Consider the following 12757-nt stretch of genomic DNA (forward strand, 5'->3'; position numbering starts at 1 on the left):
TTCTTTTATGTTTAAAAATATTTTTAACTGTAATTTTTAAAATGTGTACACTGCTTTAAGTCTCAGTCTTGGGGGGAAGGTGGGATATATGTAAAGATGATCGTAGTGGTGATGATTTTAAAAAACCTTTTTATACTTGTTCTGAGGTACCTTTGCTAGCGAGGTTGTATTTTTAGAAAAAGACCCCTAAAATCCCCACATCTACAGTGCATTGGTGGAGGTAATTGGATGCTCCCACTCTAGCATTGTCTGAACATAGAAGCCTCTAAGAGAGCCTCAACATTCATAGTGTAAAGGCACTCCTCCTTATGACCCTATATGGAAAGGCATGATGGGAGATGACCATAGTCTTCCATAAGCACGAAGTGGACACCCCATGTGTGCAACGGAGCCCTAGTTAGGAGTTGCCAACAGGAAGAATCCTTCATGCCTCTTGACAGAGTTATAGCCTTGAGATGTTATGCAGAGCACAGCTATTCCGGCATTAATGACACTATCCATAGAAGAGGCTGAATATATATCAACAATGTGTAAATTCAGTTTTACTTTGAAGTAGGAAAACAACCTCCGCTGAAGAAAGGTCAAAAACCTATTTAAAGTCCTACAAGTCATTTGTTCTCAATTCTGCATTGGAATCCAGACAGACTTCTTGTCGGTTTGGGTTTTGATACAAAACCCAATCCAATTACCCTTCCCTTCTCCTTATCCCGTGTTGCTGTAATCTCCTTGGATTATCGAAGGATACCATCCAGGCGAGTATAGCCCTAGTGATGCCTCATCTCCTCTATCCACTTTTCCTCTCTTTTCTTCTATTAGCCTTGAATGAAAGGGTGAATAGATGTTTGTGTGTGTGTCCCTTTCCTATTAATAAATAGACCTAAATTGCAAAAGTCTGTCTCTGCGCTGTTTCCTTGGAATTGTCTGGTCACTCCATAAACACTCTGGGATTTGGTCTTGAAGGGTACTTGTAAGAAGCCCTACGTCTCAGTAAACTGAGCTAATCAAAATTCCCTATAGAGCAATCATTCTTACACCTTGAAAGAATTTTGCCTTTAAACACAGGAATAAAAGAGAGAGAGGGGGGGGAAGACAGAACATGATGATATACCATATATCTTTCTTTTCAAAAAGAAATGTTGGTTGTTTTTAACTACCTTCAAATCAATCTTGATTCATGATGACCCCATGCATGAGACATCTTCAAGACACCTTATTTCCTATTTCCTATCACTCTGCTCAGGTCTTACAGGTTCAGGCTTGTGACCTCCCTGAATGAGCCTAACCACATTGCATGTGGTCTTCATCTCTTTCTACTGCCCCTCTACCTTTCCTAGCATTACTATGTCATGCTTTCTCATGATGTGGCTGAAATTTTGTCACCATGGCTTCCAAGGAGAGCTCAAGCTTGATCTGTTCTAGGACCCATTTGTTTGTCTTCTTGACCATCCATGGTATTCTCATTACTCTTCTCCAGCACCACATCTCAAATGAGTTGATTTTCTTCCTGTCTGCTTTCTTCACTGTCCAGCTCTCATATCCATACATGGTGATGGGGAGTACAATGGCTTAGACAATTCTGACTTTAGCGTTCAGAGTTATGTCTTTACACTTTATGATCTTGTCCAGTTCTTTCATAGCTCCCCTTCAAATTCCTAGCGTCCTTCTGATTTCATGACTGCCGGCTCTATTCTGTTTATTGTTTGATCCAAGGTATGGGAATTATTTGACTATTTCGATTTCCAAGGTATCTAAGCTGAATTTTTGTAAATCCTCTGTGGTTATTATTTTTGTTTTCTTTATGTTCAGCAGTAAGCAGTAAGAAAATGTTTAGCTAAAAAGAAATGAGTGGAGGGCATTTTTTGCTTGGAAGGCAAGAACACCAGCCTGACTATGGTTGGATGAATCTGTTTTGTTCCATGACAGTTTCTTATGTTTTCAGTTGGAAATTTATTCCTCGATAATAAAAATTTATACCTTATCCTTTCTGGTGTGAATTTTTTTAAAATGAAAATAAAAAATGCATCCTTGTCTGTATGAATTTCTCCTAATATCTGCATTTTTGCAAGGAATTTCCCCTAATGTATGCATTTTAGAATGCTAGGTAAAAGGTAAAGGTTTTCCTTTGATAAGATTGTCTAGTTATGTCTGACTGTAAGAGGTGGTGCTCATCTCTGTTACTAAGCCAAAGAGCCAGTGTTGTCAAAGATAACTCTGTGATCATGTGGCCAGCATGACTGCACAGAATGCTGTTACCTTCCCACTGAAGTGGTACCTGTTTATCTACTTGCACTTTTACATGCTTTCAAACTGCTATGTTCAAGAAGCTTGGAACAGTGACAGGAGCTCATTCCATCATTCGGCATTTGGGCCTTGAACTGCTGACCTGCCAATCTTGCAGTTGTCAGAGTCAGCATCATAACTGTTGAGCCTCTGCATCCCTTTTAGGATTGCTATTGCTATTTATTATTTATTATTGCTAAAGCTATTGCTCCCTTTTGTGCATATGCTTTGATGCATGCAACTTAGGAGACTGGCAAAAGTCAAAGGATAACAGATGTCCAGTTCACAAAAGGTAGGGTTGCCATATGTATCGGAAAAGCAGGACAATCCTGGATTGGAGGGTCATTTGGACATTTTAGACCCCCCAATCCCATATTCCTGCTTTGTTCCAGGCCACATTTTATCAATCTCCAGTTGGATTGGCTCCTTCCCATTATGTCACTTGAGTCAATCAGCTGCGAGAAGAGAAGAGAAAGGCGGGAAAGGAGTCCCACACACATTGACTCATTGACTCTCATTTTCTTCTCCTACTTTTTGGTTTTGGGGAGCCCTCCTCCTCCTCCTCCTCCTCCTCCTCCTCCTCCTCCTCCTCCTCCTCCTAAGAGCTCAGTACCAGTGGTGGGATTCGCCCTCCTGGCCATCCTCCTGTCTTCACTCTTGGTGAAGCTGAGGTCCTCAGGAACTGCTGGGAAGGAAGCCCAAGAAACTGCAGACCCTTGAGTGGCAGGGAAGGCAGAAGAAGGAGGGGAGCCCCAAGTCCCTAAAGCCAATGCTGCTTCCAAAGCAAAGGCTGAGGGAGCCTGGCCAGGAGGAGTGGGAATCCAGGATGGTGCTGAGGAGGAGCCGGGCAAAGAGGAGCCCTTGAAAAAGGAAGGGACTTAGGAGAAAAAAAGAGGAAGAAGAGGAAGAGGAAATGAAAGGAGAAGGGAGAAAGGTTCTTGTGGAGGATATCAGAGCTGGAGAGGAAAAGGAAGAGAAAGGAGAAAGAGAATAAGAGAAAAGCCAGCCGTGACAAGAGGAGGATGGAGGGAAGGAAGAGCAGGAGGTGGAGAAGGAGGCTGCAAAAGCAACACAACCCCTGGCCACAGCTCAGCCCTCCTCAAATAGAAGAGGTGACCCTCCTCAAGCAGGAGGCAGCAGTGGTGTTTGCTGAGTCACTTCTCCTTGTCAGCCTGAGGACCTCATGCAGTGGCCAAGATGGCCCTCTTCGGATGCCTCCTCCACTCCTGGAGGTGCGGTGAGGTACGGCCACATGGGGCTGTGGCCAAGGGAAGGAGGGTGGTAGGTAGCAACCAGTGTTGCCAATTTCCAGGAATTCCCCAGAATCTGGGGAATTTAATTAATTTCTTTCTGGGGATTTTGACTGAATAATAATAATAAATATTGAGGAATTCCAGGGATTTTGGGTTTTGGTAAAATGTTCCGGGGAGTGTTGGCAACACTGGCAGCAACATAGCCTCCAGGGGAAAGGACTGGTGGCGGAGATTTTGCATTGTTGTTGTTGTTGTGTGCCTTCGGTGGGGTACAAACCGCCGCTTTGCGGCGGTCTGCCGCCGCCGCCGGTAGGTCCATGGGGGAGCTGGAGCCTTCAGACGGCGTGGCTCCCGCGTGGACCGAAAAAGAAGCTCCAAAATGGAGCTTCTTTTTCAGTCGCGTTTGTGACGTAGCGAGGCGCCAGGGGCGCACTCACTACGTCATAAAGGCTGAGACACGTCCGGACGCTCAGCGTCCGATACGTAAAGATGGCGGCGCCCATGTGGAAGGGGCGCCGCCATCTTGTACGTATAGGATATGTACTAGGGTTAGGGGGGTGCGGAAGCACCGCCCCTTCCTAACCCTAGTACGTATTCTATACATACTATATGGCGGTTTATATCCCGCCTTCAAGTCCTTTCCAACTTATGGTGACCCTATGATGAGTTTCCTTGGCAGGTTTCCTCGGGGGGGGGGGTGCCTTCATCTTCCCATGAGACGCTGAAAGAGTGATTTGCCCAAAGTCTCCCAGTCAGTTCCCATGGCCAAGCTGGGATTTGAACCCTGGTCTCCTATTATCCTAGTCAAGTTGTTTTCCAGCTTATGGAGACTCTAAAGTGAACCTATCCTGGGATTTTCTTGGCAAGATTTGTTCAGAGGAGGTTTGCCATGGCCTTCCGTTGACGCGGCTGAGAGAGTGTGACTTGCCTAATGTCACCCAATAGACAGGGAATCAAACCCTAGTCTCCAGAGTCCCTAGTCCAACACACAATCCACACAAAGCTACATTCCAAACTTATGTCTAGGAAGAATGTTAAAATGTCCACCATTTTAAGCATAACTGAGAAGCATGAATTTATATTAATTTTTTATGTTATTAATGTTTTTGGTTTTTAGTTGGTTGTGTCCTACATTTTTATTGAATTGCCTACATTTTGTCCTACACTTATTCTAAATTTTGTCCTAAATTTTTCTACATTTTGTCCTGGTTTTGTGGAAGAGAATTATGGCAACCCTAATAAAAGGCAGTAACTAATGGTGGATACCACATAAGGAGTGGCGGTGTATCTGCTCTGGGTATTAATCTGAACTCGAAAGGAAGTCTCCAAACTATTGAGCCTATTTTGGGAATAGTATTAAGAACATTAGATACATCCTTTCAAGTTTGGACTAAAACCCAGAGCAGATTCACTACCCTATTGACATGGAAGCCAGAAGTCACCACTGGCACTGAATTAGGCTGGTTTTGTATTAAAATGTAACCCAAGAAAAAATTTCCCACTTCCAGCTCCTGGTGGATGAAGGCTTCTCTGGCTGAGGTTTGAGAGGAGCTTTGTTCTTCCAATTTGTGCAGCCACAGAATTAATAGTCTAATTAAATTTCAGGTTTCTGTTCAATTTGCTTGTCAATCTATAACTTGCTCAAAGAGCCAAACTAGACTTGACATAGGTGAAGCTTCTTCAAGATCTCCCATGGTATTTTTAAAGTTTATTTTTACATCCACAGCGATTGCATACAGTTGCTGAATCCCTAAGTCAATGAGCCCTGGAAGAGGAAGTGCTGAGTCCTTTTGTTCTACCTACTTTAAATCGTCCTTCTCTCTTCACTTCTAAGCAAGGTCAGTGGAGTACTGAGCAAATTACACTGCCACAGATTTCTTTCTTTTCTTGTCTGTCTGTCTTTCAAAAAGTGGATGATACTAATTTTTAAAATGGGTTTTCTATCCCCCCCTCCCAAAAAACCCTTATTTTTCTTTCCAGGCTGTGTTGCTTTGAATACTTTATTACGAGAGATCTGAAGCCTTGTGAAAATAATTGAAAATAGCCTACATGTCTCTTTGCTTGAGCTAGAAACATATAGCTGCTCAGTCCCTTCTATCAGTGTCACCTCCAGTGCTAAAGACAACTAGAAAAGATTGAGAGTTGCCATAATAGCTTCCTTTAAACATCTGAAAATATGTTGTATGGAAGACTGAGGAGGCTTGTTACCTGCTGCTCTAGAGACTAAAACACAAACCCGTGGATTCAGATAACAAGAAAAGAGATTCGGAAACTATTTACCAGTGGAATGGTCTGCCTTGGAGGACTGTGGACTCTCCTTCTTTGCTGTTTGTTGTTGTTAACTGCCCTCAAGTCATCCCCGACTCATGGCAACCTTGTGGATGAGACATCCCCAAGCCCCCCATCTTCCACTGCTTAGCTTAGGTCCTGGAAATCCAGTCCTGTGACCTCCCTAACTGAGACTAGCCATCTGGCATGTGATCTTCCTTTTTTGCTACTACTCTTCATCTTCCTAGCATTATTGCCTTTTGGGATGAGTCATGCCTCCTCATGATGTCGCCAAAGTACAACAGCCTCAATTTAATCATCTTGGCTTCCATGGAGTTTTCTGGCTGTATCTGCTTAAGGACCAGCTTATTTGTCTTTTTGGCTGTCCACAGTATCCTCAGCACTCTTCTTCAGCATGTCATGAGTTGATTTTCCTTTTACCAGCTTTCTTCCCTGTCCAGCTGTCACATCTGTACATGGTGATGGGGAATACAAGGGTTTGGACAATTCTAACTTTAGGGTTCATTTGTATATCTTTACTCTTTAAGATCTTATCTAGTTCCTTCATAGTTGCCCTTCCCATTCCTAGTCTTCTTCTGATTTCCTGACTGCACTCTCCTTCTTTGGAGGTTTTTAAACGGAGGTTCGATGGGCATCTTTCAGGACTGCTTTGTCTATTCCTGCATGGGAGGAGGATGAACTAGATGGCCTTTGTGATCCCTTCCAACTCTAAGATTCTAGGATTGTGTTAAATAACAGTGCCTTCCATCTCAGTAGGTGTGGCTGCATCTACACTGTAGAATTAATGCAGTTTGACACCACTATAACTGCCATAGTTCAATGTTATGAATTTGTGATTTTGTGAGATATTTAGCCTACTTTGCCAGAGATCTCTGGTGCCAAAGCAAATGACACATTCCATGATTCCATAGGATGGAACTATGACAGTTAAAGCAGTGTCAAACTGCATTAATTCTGCATTATGGCCGCAGCCTGTATTTAACCTCTAAACTGAGCCAGTACAACATATGGCCTGGGGATTACATGCGGCCCACCAAAGGATTTTGGGTGGCCCGGAGGGATGTGGAACAACCTTAAGGCTCCTTAGCCACTCAGCCTTCTTCTGAGGTGAGGGCCTGAGGAGGAAGAGGAAGGGTGAATGCTCACCTCCGAAAGTTGCTCCAACACTGGCCTTTCTGCCAAAGAAAAGGCCAGATGGTGGAGAAGGAAAAGGGGCAAATGCCCATCCCTTAAGGGACCCTCAGAGGCCGGCAAACAATGGAGGGAGGTGGCCAGAGGCTCCCTGCTCTGGCAGCCGTCCTCCGAAACCCATTTAACAGCCTCTGAGGGACCCATTGGGACCCTCAGAGGCCAGGAAACAATGGGGAGCTATCACCAGAGCCTCCCTGCTCTGGTAGCCATCCTCCCAAGGACTTTCCCTGGCCTCTGAGGGACTCTTTGGGACCCTCAGAGGACAGGAAATGATAGAAGATGGCAACCAATGGCTCCCTGCTCTGGCAGCCGTCCTCCAAAGTCTTTTCCCCGGCCTCTGAGGCACCCAAAGGGACCTTCAGAGGCCAGTAAATGATGGAGGGTGGCAACCACAGGCTCCCTGCTGTGGCAGCTGTCCTCCAAAGCCCTTTCCCCAACTTCTGAGGGACAGAAAGAGATGCTCAGAGGCTGAGAAATGATGGGGAGCAGTGACCAGAGGCTCCCTTCTCTGGAAGTCGTCCTCCAAAGCACTTCCCACCTTCTGAGGGCCTGAAATGGACTTTCAGAGGCCAAGAAACACTTTGACTTGGGGCAGATTAAAACTTTAAAATATTCTCATGTCATACAACCCAATAACGGAAACTTTGGCATCGGGAAGTTTACACCACAATTAGTATTGACCTCATGACTAATAATAACCATTATAATAACAACCAATAAGAATAGCTTTATTACTAACCTCATGAGGACAAAAATGCTTGTTGGTTTCTTCAGCCCAATCCACCATAGTTTGCTAATCACAAAAAGGAAAAGACGTATATTTTAAAATTTTCAATGTGGGAAAAGGTGAGACTGGCAGATTTCCCCCAATCCATTCCGTGAGATGTATGATTGTATTTAGGGAACTATTTGGACCCATGCAACAGGTTTGTCATAAACAACATATAAACATTGCCTTCCATTTTGCACATCAGCCTTTTCTGTGAAGCAAGAGTGACATCTAGTGGGTATCCCACCTTATCCAAGAAACATAATTTCATTTACTTTAAAGAATAAAGTAGGTATTTACCTAGATGATCTTTTTAAATATGGAAACTCTGGTGGGTATAAAATGGAAGCACTTGTTTGCTGAAGAATATTTATCATCAGAAACCGTCCAACTCAGTGCAAAGGCAGGACATAATGTTGAACATAAAACAAAAAGAATGACCTTGGAGGAAATACATAAATTTAACCTAGACAATGAGGAAATTGTTCTGTTTGTCAGAATCAGTTGTTATTTGGACAAATTATTGTAATATCAACTTTGGCGGGCAAGATAGTAGGGGAAAGTGTGCTTCTTAATTTTCCTTTTGTGATGGAGAGGCACTCTATAGGTACATCATATAGGAGACAATTTCTAAAAAAAAGGGGAGCATAAATGTATGCAAAATGCACAGTTTCATGTTGCAAGCTTTCGAAGTCATGTTGACTTTTTCATCAGGCAAACAGGAGAAAGAAATTGAAGATGTTAGTCATAGGCCTGCATTTTCTGTTTCTGGTCTGAGTTCAGATGGTAGGGAAAGAAATTCAGTGTCCTCTACCTACATAGGAGCCTGTGGCTTCACAAAGGAAGGAGACATGCTGCATTCCAAGGAAACATCATCTCTGGATTGCATATGGACATTAAATTTCTTTGACTTTGAAAATCTACCGATGATTGCAGGGCCAAAGGGGGGGGGGGGTGCCAGCCTGCAGATAGCACTCCCTCCCTACCTTCTGATCTAAGACCAGAAACAGAAAATGCAGGCCTATGACTAACATCTCCAATTTCTTTCTCCTGTTTGCCTGATGACCTCAAAAACTTGCAACATTTAACTGTGCATTGTGGCTGGTCCAATAAAGGTATCATTATTTGGATGTTATTGGATTTGTTACATGGCCAACATGACTATCCCTGCAATGTTGGCAACCATATTACCCAGTTGTAGCAGTTGGTGCCATGTTAATTGTTGTGCCTCCATCCTGCAGAAAAAATAAACCATTTATAAAGTTGCACCTTGAAAATAGTAAAGTATATTAAAAACAATATACAACTCTTGACCTCTGAATTGCACAGCACTTAAAACCCCATTCGTTGTTTTTCTTAGAATTCAGCCCTTGAGGCGGCAGTATGTCCAGAATGGAGAAAAAGTGGAAGTGTGAAATACTTTTTGTTTGGAGGGAGAGTCTATCCAGATTCTGCCATATAAAATTATTAGAACCTCCTTTGATGCTATCTTTGTTTCATGACATATGATTTTAAGGCATCTTGTATGTCTATGGGCCTGTACAGACAGGCCAAAATAAAGCTGCTTCAGGTCACTTTTGGTCACTGTTTAAATGGCACATGCATCTTAAGAGGCTAGAAACTGCACCAAAGCTGTGCCCTAAGGACTGGAGCGTGGCTTTGGTGCAGTTTTTAGACTCTTAGGACACATGCATCAGTTAAACAGCATACCTTCAAAGTGACCCGAAGCAGCTTTATTTTGGCCTGTCTGTCTGGGCCCAAGTCCATCTAATAAATCTCTGAATTCTCAGAAGCATTCTGTTTTCCTCACTGCCCATCCAAAGATTATGAACCAAAGCACTAGTTATGGAGAATCAGTCTTTTTTATTAATGGGGATACAGAACGAGGGCTACAGGATCTCCACTCTTGACATAAGACTTGGCCCAGTTCAGTGCAGATATTTGATGTACTTAGAGCTAGATTGGGAGGTTTGGGGAGTCCCTGTCCCTCCAAAAATAACTTTCCCAAGAGCATTCTAGGTCTCCCTTCCAAAGACCAGTAGTGCATGGAGAAGGAGGCCTTGGGGAAGCAGAGGAGAGCTTGGCTTGAGCCCCAAGGACTCTCCCTTGAAGGTTTCTATCTTTCTAGGAAACGGTGGAGTCTGGGGGGGGGGGGGGGGAGAGACCAAGTGCCCAAAGTCAGTGGCATTCCTGCACTGGGTGCCAGTGGGTGCCATGAGCTGGACTTTTAAAATCCAAAAAGCAGTGATGCCTTAAGTGATCAACCCAAATGTACAAAATAGATGAAACAAGCTTTTGAAGCTCAACTGGCTTCTTCATTGGACAAAGGTATTAAAAATCAAAGAGGAGAAAGGCATCACTGTTTTGTGGTTGTTGTTTACAGTGTGGCCAAAACACCTACTCCTGGATATGCTTTCTAGAATTCAGGTACTGTATTTTTTTAACTTTATTGCTAAAAGAAAACAAAACATATAAGACCAACAACAATAACACAGATACAATTTAAAGACTGGACAAATATAAATATTCACAAGCAACAAAACTTGTAAAACATACTAAATTACATCCAAACTCAGCATCCATCCAACCTGAGATCCCACAACAAACTAAAAGATTTCCCAAGTTTATGTTCTTTTGCCATGTCTTTGTTTTCTTTTCTACCTTTCGTACTTCTCTTGATCTCTTGTTTAGTTAAACATTTTCCATTAGCTTTTTTTACCCTTCAATCCATGTTTCTAACAATATACAAGAAAAAGAAAAGAAAAAGAAGAAGGAAACCAGGAACAGATCATTTAATCCTGTCAGTTATCAGATTATTATTTTTTCTCTCTTTCCCCCATCTTTAACTAATCCCCTTTTTTGTTTTTTGATAAAAAGAGGTGCTTTTACCCATAATAGTTTAAAATTAATATCACTTAATTAAATAACATTGATGTAACTTCTATCAATCTATCCATTTCTTTCTTTTTGCAAGATCCTTGTGAGTTTATCTGCTTCCAAAGCATCAAATAGTCTTAAAAGCCATTCTTCTACTGCAGGAACTTCTCTTTCTCTCCATTCTTTGCTAGTGTTATCCTTGCTGTTGATAAAAGATAAAATAATACTCTGCCATGCGATTTTTTTCCCCATTCCATTTTCTATAATAGTTAAACAAAAATACTTCTGGAGCAAATTTTAGGTTCACTTGCAACATTTTAGATATTATACAACATACATTATGCCAGTATTCTTTCACTTTTACATAGGATCACCAGAGACGGAAAAATGTGCCCTTTGCATTTTCACACATTCAGCACCTATTCAAACTATTCGGAGATATTTTATGTACTATTTCAGGTTTCAAATACCATTGAAAAAATACTTTGCAATAGTTTTCCCTTAGGGCTTGGGAAGCTGCATATTTTGGGAGTATTCCCATTCGCCTATAAAGCGGATCATGATGCGAATTTAGGGGGTATCATTTCCACTCAAGCCTGAATTCGACCTGCATTGCTCCTGAATCGTTCCCATAGAGATTCAAATCTGAATCGGATTATCTCAAATAATTCAAATTATATGCCTATAAACCAGTTTTAAAAAAACAGTAGGTTTTAAAGCAAATTATTTTTGCTCCCGGGGTCCGATTCACGGTATCCGAATGGGAATGACAAGAGTGTCTGATTCAGGAACCTGGAAATAGGAGGAGCAGCGCTCAAGGGGCTGGCCTGGGGGTGTCACCCTCTTTGTTCTCTTTCTGCATCGCCAGCACCATTTTCTTCAATTTGCATAGCCTTTACCCCGGTGGATTGCAACCTCCCCTCTGCTCCTCATTCATAGACCGATGTGTGAGGAGAGCCATTGAACACCATTTTAAACTATTATTTTTTCTTTTTTCGCCTCTGCCTGAGCGCCTGAGTATCAGATGGGCATTGCAGGACATGCCTGCTTGATCGCCCCCCAGACAGCCCAGGGAACAATGGCGGAGGCAAAGGGAGTTGGGGGAATGGGGGCTCTTTCCCTCTTTCCCAGAGGAACTATGGAAAGGCACAGCGGAGCCTGGACACCCTGGGATCTGAGGGGGGGATCAAGCCTTCTCTTCTCTATTCCCCAAAGAGTCTCTCCCCACTGAACCCTGCTGCCTTCTCCTCCTTGATCCGATTTGGCAAACACACACGCACGCACACTAGATAGATAGATAGATAGATAGATAGATAGATAGATAGATAGCTATATGTTTGTGTGTGTGTGTGTATGTATGTGTATATATATATATATATATATGCATGTGTGTGTGAGTGAGTATCCATATATAAACATATGTGTGTGTCTATATATATATATATATATATATATATATACAGGGATCTGAGGGGGGGTCACCTTCTCTTCTTTCTTCCCCAAAGAGTCTCTCCCCATTGAGGCCTGCTGCCTTCTCCTCCTTGATCCGATTTGGCAAAAACACACACGCGCACGCACACACACACACACACACAATATATATATATATATACACACACACACACACACACACACACATGTTTATATATGAATACTCACACACACACATGCATAGATAGATAGATAGATAGATAGATAGATAGATAGATAGAAACACAAACACACACAAACATATATAGGTATATATATATATATATATATAGGTATATACACACATACATATTTGTGTGTGTGTGAACGCACATATATATACACACATATGAATGTATATTTTGTGTGTGTGTGTGTGTGTATTTCTAAAGTAAATTATAAAGTAACAACTTTTTTAATTTATGAAAAAAATCTCATCAGTAGTTCAAAACCCACTGTAGAAATAATACAGTTTGAGACCCCTTAACCTTCCCTGGCTCAATACTAAGGAATTATGGGAACTGTTGTGTTTGTGAGACATTTATCCTCCTCTGCCAGAGAGTGATGGTGCCATAATAAACTACTATTCCCAGGATTCCCTAGCACTGAGTTATGGCAGTTAATATGG

The sequence above is a fragment of the Sceloporus occidentalis genome, unplaced genomic scaffold, assembly GCF_023333645.1.
Source record: "Sceloporus occidentalis isolate IW3139 unplaced genomic scaffold, rSceOcc1.0.p SCAF_1, whole genome shotgun sequence".
In the NCBI taxonomy this organism is placed as follows: domain Eukaryota; kingdom Metazoa; phylum Chordata; class Lepidosauria; order Squamata; family Phrynosomatidae; genus Sceloporus; species Sceloporus occidentalis.